This window comes from Polistes dominula, unplaced genomic scaffold (assembly GCF_049000335.1).
Source record: "Polistes dominula isolate Pdom_NZ unplaced genomic scaffold, Pdom_raw_medaka contig_28, whole genome shotgun sequence".
Taxonomy (NCBI): Eukaryota; Metazoa; Arthropoda; class Insecta; order Hymenoptera; family Vespidae; genus Polistes; species Polistes dominula.
Window position 1 is genome coordinate 4,471,817 of NW_028300879.1, and position 17,657 is coordinate 4,489,473.

General features: G+C 34.1%; 1 protein-coding gene and 1 long non-coding RNA gene across 13 annotated transcripts in view; one reads left to right on the plus strand and one right to left on the minus strand.

Annotated features, from left to right (window-relative positions):
- The window catches only part of LOC107066910 (uncharacterized), a 34,394-nt gene extending 17,444 nt beyond the window's left edge, over window positions 1-16,950 (minus strand). The window contains exons 1-8 of one of the 12 annotated variants that reach the window (XR_016176721.1): window positions 14,514-16,950; window positions 13,860-14,169; window positions 13,279-13,405; window positions 11,550-11,880; window positions 10,915-11,283; window positions 10,526-10,858; window positions 10,371-10,447; window positions 8,396-10,191 (exon numbers count right to left, since the gene is read on the minus strand). This is a non-coding gene — a long non-coding RNA (uncharacterized LOC107066910). Of the gene's footprint in view, window positions 1-8,395; window positions 10,192-10,370; window positions 10,448-10,525; window positions 10,859-10,914; window positions 11,284-11,549; window positions 11,881-13,187; window positions 13,406-13,859; window positions 14,170-14,513 lie in introns of those variants that run through there. The other 11 variants (XR_016176722.1, XR_016176714.1, XR_016176718.1 and 8 more) reach the window with 11 other exon arrangements.
- Ten-a (Teneurin-a transmembrane protein) overlaps window positions 1-17,657 on the plus strand; it is a 562,968-nt gene that overhangs the window by 306,482 nt on the left and 238,829 nt on the right.

Consider the following 17,657-nt stretch of genomic DNA (forward strand, 5'->3'; position numbering starts at 1 on the left):
CTGGTATTATTACGATATGCCCGGTCTTACGACGTTTATTCTATGGTATACTCTGTACTGAAAAATATGAATATTATTTTCCCATACATTTTCATAATCTTTTATGGCATATTTTTGTTTTGTTTGATAATACTTGCTGGTAATATTATAAATATATAATAAGTTAAACTATTCTTGTAATATTATTTGTTATATATAATAAACGTACATGTGTTCTGATAATTGCAATAGTAATTACACTCAAATATTTCTTTGATAAGAAAAATAATAAATAAAAGTAAACTTATTTTATTTAATTTTATTAATCATAGCAACATCTAATGTAAATCAAACTGAAAAAGAAAAGAAAAGGTGGAACGAAACCCACACGCAACTAAAGTGACATTTCTTAAGTTTTTTATGTTAGTAACTTTATGGAATTGTCAGATTAGTAATTTTTATTGTCTGCACATTTACACAACATACTAGAATAAATAAAATTATTAAATGTATCTTACAGATAACACATCTGAAAACTTGTTGTTTCGTATCTTGAACAATTTATAAAATTAAGAACTCAACGAATTCTAATTTTAGTTTCAGCAAGTAATAACTGAAAGGTGCTACTAAACATGTACGAATGAAGCCTGGAACATTTTCTCTATCACATGTCCCCAAAGATATATCCCAATGCCCACGTGGGAACATATCCTAAAACCCGTAGGGACATATACGAATGTCCCTGAGGACATGTGATAGGAAATTCCCCCATGAGTTTATAACAGTAATTGTCCCTACATATATATACGTTCGTTCAAAGGGAATATACCATGATTATTAGATTATTGCAATTATTTCGTATTACAATTTTTTCTAAATCATATTTTATAAACTTTTATGGTATCATAAATATTATTCCTAAGTGTCTGGAATACGTCGAGGATATAAATGTTTTTTTTTTAATTTATTTCTTGTTATTAAATTAATAATAGTTTTACTAGGGAGTAATATTAAAGGAAAACAAATTTTAGCAACGAGATATAATTTGTAAATTAATTGTTTAATAGGAATATTAATGAAAATGATTTCAAATGTTAAAAGCACGCGATAAATATTCGTACTTAGTTGGGTCTTAATTTTTATTATTGTACACAAAAAATATTTTTTTCAATCATTCTTATCGATAAAATTATTGCATATACAAGAATAAAATTGCTGTTCTCTTCAAAACCTATCACTTTTCGTGTCGCTTGAAAATTACCCTCCCCCTCTCATAAAAAGAGGTTACACTTTGAAGAAAATAAAATATAAAAATAAGAAAATAAGACTCTAAAAAGACACGAAGATAAAATAAGAAAAGAAATTAAGAAAGAAAAGAAAAGAAAAATAAAGTAAAAGTAGTAACGAAGAAATAAATCAGAATGATATTAATGGAGGTGGTTGCAAATGAAACAGAACTGCTGTGTGCTGTTAACACTGTCGTGCTTGCGACGACTATGACTGTGGTGGTAGTAACTGTTGTTGTTGTTGTTGTTGGTTTGTGTGTTGGAATAGAGAAAAGGGCGAGGTAAAAGGGAAGAAAGAGGGAGGGCTCGGAGGAGCGGCGTTCGTGTGACAAACGACAGAGGTGAAAGGGGTGAAGGTGTGGAGTGGAAAAGAAAACAATTCGCGGAGGCGTTGCAAACGTGTGTGTGTGTATATGTGTTAGTGCAAAAAAACTACAATGACATACACTACGACAAAGTAGTCGACTAGTGTTGCTACGTTTAACGGAACCGCCAACGGCGATACAACAACGACGACGACGACGACAACGACAACGACGGCGACGATGGTGAAAAGGGGTGAAGAAGGAGGAGGAGGTGGAGGTGGAGGATAGGGGAGGAGAGGGTGGGATGTCGCTTCCACGAGTGGCACGTAATCGTTTACACGGAGCTTCTCTCTCTCTTTCTCTGTTTCTTTCTTTCTTTCTTATTCGTTCTCTGCATCGACACTCTACAAGTATACACAAATACAAATATATATATATATATATATATATATATATATAGTTACACGCACAAAGAAATATAGGTATATATGTATGTATCGTAGTCTATGGAAGAGAAATACGACGGTCCGTTAAGTTAGTCAACCGACTGGCACAAGGGACGCACGGAATTCGTTTGCGTTTTAATGAACATGCGAATGATCGTGGTTCTTTCAGTCGTCGTTCTCGAGTCACTATGTACGATCTAACCCTTTTCTTTCTTTCTTTCTTTTTTTTTCTTTCTTTCTTTCTTTTCTTTCTTTTGCACCTTTTAATCCCCATATACTTATACTCACTCCTTTCTCTTTCTCTCTCCCTCTCTCTCTCTCTCTCTATATATATATATATCTAGTGTTCAAAGTTGTACGTAGCAAACTACAATTGACGAGAGTAATCGCATTTCCTTCTCTTTTGGCTACTTGATAAAACAACAGAGAACGAAGAACAAATAATAGAGAGAACTTTGAACCTTTTGAAGGATTGCTTGCTATTTTTTTTTTTTTTTTTTTTATTAATTAATTGCAAAACTTCACTACGAATTTTGTATAATAAATACAAGCGGAGTTATCGAACGTAACGTGTTTTTTACTTTTTTCTTTATTTTAGTTTCTTTTTTTTTCCTTTCTTTCGTTTTCTTTTTTTTTTTATTTTCATTTTTCATTTTTATCGAATAAATCTTTCGAATGTTGGTATTTCCGTAATCCGTTGGTAAATACACATACATGCATAGATACGCGTACGCTCAGTGTGTATACGAATGTTCGTGTTGAAATGTTCGTAGTATATATAAAGAGAGAGAGAAAGATACGGAAAAGTTCGATTTTATGAACGACTCGCTAATGTCGTTACGGCCAGGAAATAGCGGCAGAAAGATCAAGATTTAATATACTTTCGAGTGCTTTCAATAACAGCCATTGAATGAATCCTGATCGGAGTACACTTTAAAATTTGTATCTTGATTTCCCACTGGATAAGTATATACCTCACGCTACAACACGCGGTTTTAAGCACTAAACGTAATTTAGTTCAACTAAAGTCCGACGTTATCAATAATTTTCTACTAACAGGACTATTTATGTAACTTGATATTTAAAGTTTCAAAAGAATTTTCCTCAAGGAAAATAATATCGTAGATTTATTTCTTTTTCTAAATTCTTACAAACGTATATTATACTTTAATTTATTTTAAACCCAATTGTTTGTTTGTGTGCGTTAAAAAAAAAGAATTATTATATGCATATATGAAATTTGAATTAATTTTCTAACGAGATAGATATTATAAAATGATGGTTAACAATTTAAAGATTGAAATTTCAAATGATAGAAAAAAATATAATAAAATGAACAATAAAAACACATACTAGAATCGATAAATTCCGTATGATTGCAAAGGATCTTACGATGAAATTGAAGACATAAAATAAAAGTAAATGGGAATAGTATATGCCAAGCGAAATCTTGCACGCGTATTGATCTTTGGCACAGAAATAGAGAGAGAGAGAGAGAGAGAGAGAGAGGAAAATACAAGTGGGTGGATTGAGTCAAGAGGAAGAAGCGAAAGATCGAGACTTGATTCGAAGGGTAGAAAGCACTATTACCAGCAGTAGCAGCAGCAGCAAAAGTAGAAGGAGGGTTCCGAAAGGGAAGATCAGAGGTGCGGGAAGGGCTGGGTGAAAACGTTCGTCCGTTCGAAATGTCATTGCGCGACACACATATTTGCATGCGAGCTTTCGATTCCAAGAAGGTATAGTGTCACGCGATAGCCCGTAGGCGGTGTGCCGGTAACCATAAGTGGAAATTATAATCGGAATATTCTCGGTGTTCTTGGAATCCCTTCTATTTGCTTTCCCGTTATCTTTGATTGCAAATGTGTATTGGAATTGTAAGAAAATATAAATGAAAAATGAAAGAAAACATCGAATAGGTATAGTAATTTTATTCATGTATGTGTGTGCAATGACGTTTAAACGAGACCAATGATTTTGCTACATTTTCTTTTTAATAAAATCGGAATGAATCTCACAAGAAGAGAATAATTTATTAGAATAACATTACTAAAAGGAAGAAACGAAGAAAATAGAAAGAAATGAGATGGCAAACACAAAGAAAATCCTATGGTTGGTTGTAAAGGTCGTCCGGTTACCCTAACTTAATCGTGCGCATACCATATGTCTGGACACATCCGGACGGTTATGTGCGGACGTGTCCACACTTTCCTAAATTGCCTAGCAGGATAATAGTAAAGTCTACTACTATCCAGAAATTCAGTCGGTTTCCCAGCTTCTTTCAACTTATCATCCACGTAATCGCTAACGTCGGCTAAAAGATATAATCTGACGAAGGGCGAACTTGATATATATATACGTATGTAATGTGAATGTATATATGCATCTACACAATCCTTAAAAGGGTAGACTTCAACATTATTACTCGTAAAATTCTTATTTTTCATTCCAACAAATTAAATTTTCAATTAAAACATTTATCATGTCTCCGTTTAATTTTATCATTAGGTTAGATTAATTAAAAAAAAATGATTATAATTCGTTTGAATAAAATTTGATTAAAAAAAACTCCTAAACACACTAGACACATTTGTATATATGTAATATGTTTAAATACCCTATACTATTACTACTACTACTCAATTAGATCTTGGAAATATTAAAGTTATTATTGCTTAAACGTGAGCCAACTAATGTTTCGTAGATGGTTCAAACGGAAGCGTTTAAAGCACGAACGAACGAACTTTAAAGCGTTTTAACTGTTTTATAAAGCATACCAAGTAGCAGATAGCCAACGTAGTAAGAGCATACGAACATAATGCTCTCTTCCGTGCACACACTGTGAACGAGTTGATGAAAACGTATTTCCGCGGGTTATACTCTTATATCGTGGCTGCCGCGATTAAACTTAAATTACTTTTAATCCTGGGATAATTATCATTTTAAAATGTCGTTCGATAAACCCTCCTTTTATCGCGTTATTTCACGAAACATATTTTAAAACATAATGAGTCTTTCTCAAACTTTACTGTCTCATAGTTCTACTTAAACGATTTTTTTCTCTTTCTTTTTTTTTTCAAGTACGAGTTTATCTTATATATCGTTAACATATGTTCACTCACAGTCAAAAGCTACTAACTAACGTTTATGCTAATCCGAGTTTAATACCTAGTCAAACAAATTTTTTAATGAGAAAAATCACGTGTTTCAGAAAATTATGCATTTGATTTAATGCTTTTACGCACACTACTATATTGATACTTTTTATACAATAATGGCTAGAAAATTCAACGAAAAATAAATAAAGGGGAAGATAACATAAATCGATGAAAGAAATCATCCACCCTTCTAGTTTGATCGTGATAAAAGATGATGTCGCATACGTTTTACGATTGACAGAATGCATTCACTAAACGCTAGATCATTCGTCTACCGATGGACAAAGATTTGAATGAAGAACATCTGGAATTCGGTTAATGCTTGGCATTCCCTTTCCAGGTTAGAAAATCCTTATCATTGTTATGTCGTACATACACATATATCTCTTAATGACGGGAACATCATACACACTACTAGCCAAGAGCACGACGTGGGTGCATAACGCATATGCACCACTCCTGTGCATAACTGTCGACCTAAATAACTCGACGTTTCGACATTTGAGTTGGTGAGTTCGACGAGTTACGATGAGAAAGACAGACGATCAAGATTTCGATGTCCTTTAAATCAACTCATCCTTAAAGTGACGTATACACACACACACATAAATGTACACGTGACGTTTTCCCTACAACCTTTCACCATTCTTTTTTTTTATGAAGAGAAAAAAATATATAATACAGACGTATATATCAAAAGGAACAATCCTTATCGTATCACATCGATCTATAATACTAACCCTCCCCCATCGTTTTATATATCTATCTGTATATCTTTATATGTATGTATGTATTTACGTATGTATATACATATGTATGTATCTGTATACTTATAGTATGAGAAAGAGAGAGAGATGGAGACGCGTAACACGCGCCGATATTACCGGACATAAAAGGCGATCCCGACTAGGCGACAAGTAATTCTCATGAGGTGAAGATAACATCGAGCACGGGTGATGTCGAAACATCGTTACCGCCATTGACGTGTTCGGCAGGACGACGACAATGTCGTTGGTAGCGATGTCGTGTCGATGTTGTCGACCTCTTCTCTTCTTCACTCCTCTCCACACCACCATTCCCCTATTTTCTTCCCTTATACTAACTATCATCGTTGAAGAAACCTTTTATGGTTTTTCCTGTTAAATAACTCACTCTAGAAACTTTTTTTTTACCCCCACTCTCTACCATTTTTAGATATTTATCTGCCCTAATAAATAACGATAAAAGATTAATTTAGTCGATGAGTATAATAAACAAATTCTAAAATAATAATAAGATACTTGTTACTAGGGTATACCAGAATTTTTTGAATTTTTTAAAAATAAATTATACAAGAACAATCCATTATACAATTTATAACACAATTTATAAAACAACTAACTAACGAACTTAATTAATAAATAATTAATGATTAATCAGAAACAAAAACTAATTAATAAACTAAATATTAACTAAATATATATAATTAAATATATAATTAATAAAATATATATATAAATAAATATTACAATTAATAAACTAAACTATAATTAATCCTAACATTAATATATTTTAAATCTGATCTACTTATTAGTACATATTATATTACATTTCCAAGTTTTCTTTGAAGACAAAAAAAAATTAAAAGAGGGACAAATATCAAACAGGCAAGATGAGATGAGATGAGATAGTCAAAGACGATGACACAACGTTGACGAGTTTTAAGGGTGTTACGAGGGTAGCTGATGCTTACCGAAGGGTGCTACCACGAACGTAACTCGGACGTAGGGGGGTGAAGAGGGGAAAAAGGAATAAAAGCAAGGGTTTCTCGAGAACGTTTTGCAGATATTCTCTCGTAGACCGCTATCACTTTTTACGAGCACCGATTGCACGCTCGCGTGCTTACAGATAGCTCGTGCAAACTCTGTGGAGAACACGTGGAGAAGAGAACTGAAGGAAAAAGAAAGAAGACAAAGAGAAGAAGGTACTGAGAAACTGCCCCCCTCTCCTCCTTTTTAGACTCTACCCCTCTTTACAATAATATTACTAGCAAGCAGGGAGTTATCCAGAAAAGTCGTAACACCGGTTTAGATATTCCTTCTCTCTCTCTCTCTCTCTCTCTCTCTCTCTCTCTCTCTTTCTATGTGTGTCGTGTCTTTCATTTTAGGCCAAAAATGAGTTAAATATAAAAGAAAAGGTAAAAGAAGAAAAAAAAAAATAAGATAGAAAAGAAAGTCTTTGTTCCTACAGTAAAATAATCTTTCATACGATATCATCATACTCTCTATTATTACAGGATATTTAAATAATATTCACTTTAACAGATTTTTAAAACGAGAGTACTCTCTCTCTTTCTCTCTAAGCTAATTTTCTCCCCTTTGTTCTTTTTTTTTTTTTATTATCATCATCATCATCTTCGTCAACTTCACTCTCCTAGACTGTAGAGATATTATGCTTTTCTTTCTATTTTTTTGTTCTCTTTTATTCTCTCTATTCCTATCTCTTTTTATTTTTTTTTTTTTTTTTTTTTTTTTTACGCAAAACCCCTACACTTGCTGTTAACTCTCCACGTGTACCGTTTACGTTTATACGCAAGGGGAATGAAATGACGACGAGTTTCTCGCCGTTCCATCAAATTTAAATCTCACTCTCTATGTCTGTCTTTCTGTGTGTTCTTTACATTCTACCTTACTACGTATAATTATATATTTCTCGTGACAAATAAAGAATAGAATTAAAATTATTTCACAAACAAATTGAACAAAAAAAAAGAATATTATTAACAAATATAATAATTTAATGTAAACACATCGAATAAACTTTTTTACTTTTTCGATATATGTTCATTAAATTATCCAATAATGAAGAATAAGTCCATTCTCTCAAATACTATAGGTGAAAATTGAAATACGGGCAAATAAAGAAAAAAAATAATAAAAATACTAGCAGACCGTTTGACCCGTAATAAATTATTATTATATCTTCCGAATATAAATTGATCATTCTAAAAATAAGTAATAAATATATTCGATTTTCGTTTAACCTTAATACGTACCAAAATATGGAGGACGATGGATTTGGCTTGGCTCGTATCGACGACTACTATTACGATTGATGAGCGTACACCAACCATGGTGTCGAGAAACGACGAAGAGGAATAGGAGGAGACAGAGGAGGAGGACGACGACGTGGACATGGATGACAACGTGAGCCGATAACGTTGCTGTGTCAGGAACAACGGGAGGTTGATGACGATGAAGGGCCATCCTTCGAAAATTAACGAGACTAACGCTTGCCTGCTTGCTTGCTTGCTTCCTCATTGGCAGAAGTTACGAAATCTGCCGTTAAGCGACGGGAGAATAGTAAGTAGAGAGAGAAGTGAAGAGAAGAGAAATCAAGTGAAGAGAAGTGAAGTGAAGAGAAGTGAAGGGAAATGAAGGGAAGAGGAGTAGCTGCGTGCCCGGGAAAGCGTTGCCCGGATTTGCCGATGTTATAGCGCTTTCGTTGAACCATAAGGAGAAAGAGAGAAAGAATATGTGTGTGTGTGTGAGAGAGAGAGAGAGAAGAAGAAGCATACAACAACCCCGAAGGAGAAATAGTACGAAGAGGGTGCAGAAAGCCCTTATCTTACCTGAACTCCTTCGTTGCAGTCGGGCATTCATAAAGTCTCGAGTTAAGCCTCTCTCTCTTTCTCTCTCTCTAACACACAAATACTTTCTCTTTCTCTTACTTACTTCATCGTAATCTATACCTATATTTTAGCTCACTCACTCGTGTTCTTACCAGTAACTATCCAAGCTTCCGAAGGCGGACTCTCTACCTTGTAACGGCTTGACCGAGAAGATATAATCCGTTGCACACACTGCTTACGATCCATTAGTTGGCTCGACTTACATACTCTATATACATACTTATGTATGTGTGTATATGTATATATATTTACACTTCTTTCTTTCTTTCTCTTTACAATCGTGATTTCAAATATACACACTGTAGATAGAACGAATTTAAATGTGTTCATTTATTCTCTCACAACACGATTCTTCAACAATTTAAAACAAAATAAAAAACCCCATGAAGTAATTATGTATTTTCTTTTTTTTTTTGATACTTTCTCTTAAAAGTTTAATTAGAATACGTGATATATAAATTAAGAATATGTTTTAACACGATCTATCATTCATTTTTCTTTTTTTTCTTTCTCTTTTCTGTTTTGCAACCATCATTCGTCAAAATAATACATAGAAGTTATCCGGAATATAAGTTTCATAAAAACGATCCCGTGCTGCACGAGGAGTCGCGACTCGGCGACTACGGGAACTCGAAGAAAATTACTTTTGCAAGATCGATAAACCGTGTTTTTCATCGTATGGGGAAACATCGGTGTGTAAGTACGTGATACGTATCTATATATATATATATATACATATATACCGTTGCAAAAGCGTGGACAGATGCCGAGTGTTCTCGCTCTATTGGCTCTGTTCGACTGTTACGTTGATATCCTACAAGTTATAAGATTACTTTTCTTTTCTTTTCTATCATCCTTGTTCTCCTTCCTACTAACTCCTTCGTCTTCTTTTATCTTTCTATTTTTTTCATTATTTTTTGGTACAAACAACTCGAACATACATTGACATTGTCGAAAATAAAGGGCTGACTTAGCCATAATCCAAAAAGAAAAAGCAATGAACAAAAACTGTCAAAGAAATAATAAAAAAAAAAAAGAAAAATTGAGGGATAATTAACGACGTTGAGTTTGTAGATAACGAAGCATATACAGGTAGAAAGGCAATTATACGGTAAACCAGCTCACATAAGCGTGTTTTATAATGAGTTAACATTTGTATATATGTATATATAAGTGCACTTCGTACTCTCTGACAAGCAACTACCACTCTTTCACGAATTGTCGTTTATTTCAATCCGTCGAAGTGTTTATCGAACCTTTCTCCCCATCCTCTTTTCTGTATCTTTCACTTTTTCCTTTTCTCACTCGATATCACCTTGTTTTTCTCTCATTCTTCGTTAATTGGAGATACTACATAAATACATTATGTTACAATCTCATAACCTGATACATACATATGTATATATATACAGATAGGAAAACGTTCTAGTTTAACTCATTAGTTTTATAAAATGATCATCAAAACAAAATTTCGTTTATATATATATATATATATATGTATATTATAGATTTATATTTAACTAGCTTACTTTTCTTTCTATCTCCATCTTCTTCTCTTCTTCCTCTTACTCCTCCTCCTCTTCTTCTTTTTCTTCTTCTTCTCAATCTGTAGGACGAAATCTCATTAAAAAAATACCTAATGAATATGCATTAAACTAAAAGACCGACCAACCAACCAACCGACCTTTAACGATCAAGGCAAATTAGAATATATAGTCTCGTGAAAGTTATGTAATTTCGTGTTCCTTGTAATTAGCAAGTATGTAGGTGATACTAACACATTTATTAGATATCTTTCCTGGTTGGCTTACTTTACATTTTTTATTTTTTTTTTTTTAAAGACGTGCATATCTTTGCAAATATTATGACGCCAAAAGTGGATGTACGACAACGAGGACGATGAAGTACGAGAACGAGGATGAACTGAAAGATCAACGATCACTTTTTATCGTGTAACTATCCCCTTTGAATTTATCTTTCTTTCATGTTTGTTACGTAGATCGATGACGATGAATTTCTACGAGCAAAACCAGCTTAGATATATGTTATAGAAGTAAATACGTAAATACGTACCCGTATTAAAACTTTTTTTTTTTATCGCGACATCTAAAGCTCTCTCTCTCTCTCTCTCTCTCTCTCTCTTTCTATCTTTTTCTTTTTTTACATGTAAAGCTTCAACTGGTACGAGTCATAATGCACGCTTTCGAGCAAACTGTATCGTTGCATCTACTTCGGTATTAATTTAATACAGGATACGCTTATTCACGAGAGTTGTAGTAGGGTCGACGACGGGTTCATTCACTTCACCGTAAATCCGAAGACATCTTTTATATATTTCTTTTTTCTTTTCCTTTATCTATTTATCTTCCCTATCTTCAACGATCTACTTAATAGCGTCGAAGTATTTATTCATAAACGTAGACTTCTATATACGTCTGCTTTCTGAAATATAAACGTATATAGATTATATATATTATATTTTTAAGCATTCATTTTCGAAAAAAGAAATACTTTACTTTTATTTTAATTTATTTCTACGTTCAATCGAAAATACATTTACGATTTTGTAAGAATATAATAAACATTAACATCGTTAAATTCGTTTATATAAAAATATATGCACACGATTAAAATTCACAGTTTAAAATATTAATAGAGAAACATTATTATATTTAAAACTATTTTAATATCTTTATAGAAATACTTACAAATTTTTCTTTATAAAATTTGATGCAAGAGAGGATAAAAATAATATCGTTGTATACGACAAGAACGATGCGTGGTTTATATATATATATTTGGATAGTATAGTAACACTAGTGCTATTCTGGTCACACGAGAAAACGACGGACAAACTAACATGTGACATGAATTCAAACACATTGGTGGATCCCAAAGAGACGAGTCTGATGTATGCGAAACGAGAATGGCTCATTGGTCTGTTTTAGGAAAACGCTTTCCGTCCCGCGGGCGTATTTCGCTTCTGCTGTTTTCCGCTTTCGAACGTTATTGGATTCATCCTTCAAACTTCTTCTTTCCCTATTCGATACGATACTATACGATATCATGAAAAAGAGATAACAGCCGTGAGACAAAAATCGACAATTTTTATCCACCCTTTATCTCAATAATGTAATTTCATTTTTGTGACGACAATATAAATGAGAAAAAAGTATTATCCATCATTGGTTATCATTTTATTATCACATTCTCTATTGTTAATAGTTAAAAATATCATTGATATTAAAATACAAATAGAAATGGTGAATATATTATTCGTTTTATGGTATTAGTAACCTAACGTTATCCACGAATTTAATCCGAATAAGACTAGAAGGAAATTTGGAGACCCTAGTGAACTTGATTTATTCTCATACTTGGGCCGATTAAAACGTATCTTAACCTAGGTAAAATATATCCCTTTGGTGATCCTCGATACGACCTCGTGATTCGTTCGTTTGTTCGTTCGTCCGTTACATCGATCGTCCAAGGTACACGACATTTGCGGATGAACGAACTCGCGTTTCCTAGTTCTGATCATCGATCGTCCTTCTTGGAAGTATTCAAAGTTTAAAAAAAGAAAATACATTGAAATGAAACCTTATTACACATTAGATTCTATATTGTAAAACTATTTAAATTATAGAATTAATGATATATCATTGAAAACGAGAACAAAAACATTTATTAACCCTTTGGGTACACATTTATTTAAAAATTACTTTAAAATATTATAATAATTAATTATAATTCATGTGAATCTTTGCCAAAACAAATGCATGCCAAAAGGTTAAACTTAATCGAGAAACACACCGATACAAACTTTATCTTTAAATAATACTACTTTTTGTTGTAATAAAACAAACCTGGTCTTCGTTGAGTTTCTTCCTTTTTATCAAACAAAAATAAAATAAAAGAAATTATAAATAATGAAGAACGAGAATGAGATAAAAACGACGAGCGCGAAGAAGAGCGAGGAATTGAGGGATGAACAAAAAAAAAAAAAGAAGAGTATAGAGACCTCCTCCTTAATAATACATCGGTCCCAGCAGGTTCGCGTATTTTTCTGGCAACACATTGCCAACGATTCATTAATTGCTGACCTTGTTAGCGTAGCATTGTGAAACGACAGTCCCATGGCGGTGCTTGAGCCAGTGCCCGCAGGAACGACCCGGGAACGAAAGAGAGAGAGAGAGATAGCAAGAGAAAGATAAAGAGAAAGAGAAAGAGAGAGAGAGAGAGAGTCTGCTTGGCATTGTCATGCATTAAGCCCCGGCACATAATAATGCCGAGCTCCTTTGTCGTTTATACTCCCTCTTGTTTTCTGTTTCGCACTAGTCACGGACCCGTGGCAAGCAAGCAGTAGCAGCAGCAGCACATCTCCCCCCTTCTCGTTCGTCGTATTCCCTTTTCCAAGTTATTCTCGAGTCTTCTTACCGTTGTTAGACGCACCTCTCCGTACGCGGAGAAAGTACGTCTCTTTGATTCTTCAACTTCTTCTTCTACCGAACTTTAAAACGACGACGACGACGACGACCTTTTCTTACTACCACCACCTTCGTAACTTCGAAAAGAAAAAAAAGAATTACCTTCGCTGAAGTCTCTCTCTTATTGTAATTAAATTATTGTGATGTATATATATGTATATATTTATCTGTTTTTTGTTTCCTAATTGTCATATTAATTTAATATTAATCGTATATCTTACGGTAAGTGAATCAAATGATTATTACTTTGTGTCTGATTACTTTTAGAAAGTAGTTATATTTTTAATATGATCAGACCAATTGAAAAAACACTCTCCTATTGTATATTAAATTATTGTATTATATTTATCTGCTTGTTTATGTCTTAATTGTTATATTGATTTAATATTAATTGTATCTCGTATAATAATATGAATCAATCGGTTACTATTTAGTGTCTGATCGTTTCAAGAAAGTAGTTTTAGTCTTATTACGATCAGACCAAATAGAACAAACACATTTCTTGTTACATAAGAAACGTACTACATATACCTTTGTCAAATTTGTTTTCTCTCCTTTTTTGAAATCGATGAATCGACTAAGCGAGAAAAAAGAATGTAGTAGTATTAGTAGTAGATAGTAGATAATAGTAGTAGTAGTAGCAGAGATATAGTCGGTGTTTACAGCGATTGAGTGGAATGGGACAACCGACATTCAGCGTCTCGGGACTATCGCGAAATCGAAAGATCATCGGACTTGATAGGGCGCGACTAAGCGAAAAATCCTCGAGTCCACTTTCGAAGAAACGTCGTACGTCGTCCTCATCCTCGTACTCCTAGATATCGACGTATTCCCTTTTTCTCTGAAAACCAAAAACGATTAAATAAAGAAGAAAAAAGAAAAAAGGAAGATAAAGTAAGCATTAAACGAGAAATGAAGTATAAACACGAGATGAAAAATAAATTCTACATTAATGCATTCGTAGATAACAAAATAAACTGTATCTTTCAACGATAATAATAATAATGATGATAATTGAGACAATCCAAATCTCTCGAGGAGAAAATTGAAGAAACTTAAGAAAACAATAAACTATGAAAGATTCAAGATTATTTATACACACACAAACGTACTGTTATATATATTTGTAAAACTATATATAGAATCTAATAAGTAATAGTAAGAGATAATATACTTCACACATACCAAAGTAAGACGTACAACCATAATGTAAACACCGAATGAAGTTAACAATAATAAGAGAAACTGAAGTAACCCGAAGGAAAATGTTTAAGAGTAAAATTGCATAGGGAGTACATACTAAGTAAATTAAAATAACGGTAATGCAAGAAATAACAAACGGTTAACAAGTTTCTTGAAAAGATAATAGAGTACGATAATTATATTATATTAAAATTCTATAAGAATGATTAGTGTTATAAAAATATATATAAAAAAAAAGATAAATATCAAATAACAATATAATGATTAAAATCAAATCGTAATATAATCAAATAGACACACTTGGATCTTGAGGAAAAAGAAATCAGTCTGCCTACAGGAAGGGGTGGTATGATTAACAAGTAAATGCTGATAAAGGGAAAAGAGAGAACTGAGAAAATAGGGTGAACGAGGAGAAGAAATAAGAGAAGAAGAAGAAGAAGAAGAAGAAGAAGAAGAAGAAGGAGGAGGGATCGAAGGTGAAGATGGCGAGGAGAGACGGTGGGGGTGGTGCTGGTGGCGGGTTGTTGGTGGCGGTGGTGGTGATGGTGATGGTGGTGGTGATGGTGGTGGGTCGCGTTCGGATGTTAGAACGACCGCCGCGCTCTGACGCGAGGGACAACTGGGCCAATCGATACCACAGGCCGTGGAAGCGGCTGCGGCGCGTTGCCGAGCTTACCAAGAGAGAAAGAGAGAGAGAGAGTAAGAGAGAAGGATGAAGATAGAGATAGAGCAAACTAGAGAAAGTGAGAGAAAGAGAGAGAGAGAAAGGGATAGGATGAAGAGGGAAGTGCAGGTGGCACCAGGATGTCCTCCCCCTTCGTTGTCGCCCCCTGTCCGTCCATCCTTCGATGGCGCCACCATCGAACCCCTCTTTTTCTCTCTCTGTCTCTCTCTGTTTCTCTTTTGCACACACGAGTAGCGTGCAACCGCCTACGAGAATGTTCAACTCTGCGCAGAATCGGCTCGCGTCGGCTGCGCTGTACCACAATGTTGTCGAGCTCGTTTTATCGTTCCGTGCGACGATTCTCCTGTGTTCTTAACCTTCTTACCGATTGATAATTTATCATTGCAAACGGAGGTTGTTTTTTTTTTTCAAAACGTTACCGTGTGATCGTGTCACTCTTTTTACTCTAGATCAAAAGTTTTCCTACAATTTCACGTTGTTGTTATTGAGTACGTGTTTCCTATAACACCGGTATCTCATCTTTTTTTTTATACTTCTATTATATATCTTTCTCACTCGCGCACGTCGACTAGGAGAGAGAAAGAGAAAGAAAGAGAGAGAGAGAGTGATAGTTCGCCGCGGAGACCAGTTCACCGGTTCTCGAGTAGCTACGCTCTTGAGGAGGAGGGGTAGAAGGGTAGAGACATGAGTGGATAGGAAGAGGAAGAGAGAGAAAGAAGAGGAAGGGGTGCTTCAGGGAGGTGAATGGAAGGGGGCTGGTAAAAACAAGTGAAAACTATCGAAAGTGTATATGAACTCTCATGATTGATTGATAGATGGCTTTTTCATTAATTTCAACGATTAACGTGTGTTTTAGTTCGGAAATATTCCCATTCATAAGTAATAAGCTTAAAATTGTAAACAAACCGGTCACGTGTGTTGTGTCTTTGAACGAGAGAGTGAGAGAGAGAGAGAGAGATAGAAAGAGAGTCAGTGTGTGCCTGTGTGTTTGCATGTGAGTGAGGAGTTGATTTTTTACTTTTATTTACATTTGTTTACAATTCGAAAATTGGTCTCATCCTCATGCATAGGATATATTTATTTCGATGATATTTTTTAAACGTATTAATCGTCCTATGGTAAAAAATTTTGATCAAATCTATTTGTTAGGGTGTAAATCAAATATTGAAATGAATTAATAGTGAAATTTGTTTTTTTTTTTTTAACGATGAGATACATTTAAAACAATTTTCTCTCTCTTTCTCTATCATTCTCTCTCTCTTTCTCAATACATCAATGTGTAAAATCATAGTACGATGAACCTAGTCGATCTATCGGTGATGTGAACGTTCATCCCCCCTCCCTTTAAATCGCATAATTTCGTTCGTTTCCGCACGCGGAATCGTACGTTACTCGAATCTTTCTTGTCGTTGTCATAGTCGTCATAGTCGTCGTCGTCGTCGTCATATTAAACAATAGCGGATTTCGGGCGTACCACCATAGCCGTTGCCGTCAGGAAAATAATAGCAGGAACAATCCCAGAACGGAAGTGGGCAACGGTCGATGTCGTCGTTTGTGTTTGAGATGGAAGTGAGTAATAGCGTAGCAAAGTGACCACTGTATTGCTCGCGATGATCATCGTACGGCCATAAACTGTCGGCCGAGTGATTCAATTGCTACCGCAAACCCGAGAGGCCATCCATACTATATAACAACTATGCATCAGTATTATACTCAAGAACATATAGATCGTGTCGGTAAGTTACAAAGACTATATTATTACGATGTCACGTTATATAATCGATAAACACGATTATTATTATTTTTAGAAGAAGACTTAACTAAAGACGTTGTGTCGTGTTATGTCGTTTAGTATAGTCAATGAAAAAGTATAATAGGAAAGAGAAGTTTAATCGATCGTTTTACTGTTCTTTTTTTGTTCTTATTCTTTCGAATTTATGGTACATAGTACCATAAACCGATCAAATAACTCTCCAGTATTATCTACAATATTATATACATTAGATTGATCGATATTAACGAGAATTCTATTTTCGATATATAGAACGGATATATATCTTTTGTAAATTTATATACACATGGTTATCTATACTCATGAATATGGAACATTATATATTATGGTGTATATTATATGGTGTAATATAATATATATATATATATATAGTTTATCTAAATTTATCTTATATAGATATCTTTCCATCGTTACACGCGTGGTTTAACCAACGTGACATATATCTAACCAATACTTCGAAGGTTAATATGTCATCCTGAAAATGGATCAAATCTCGATACTTTTGAACGTTTGATTCTCGAATAATTTGTCGCTTATAGACCGACCCCGAACGTCTGTCAGTGTTAATAAATCACGTGGAAAATGTACAAGCCCCAGGACTGTCCGTAATAGACGGATTACGGTAATATAATGATCGATCGTATCCGAT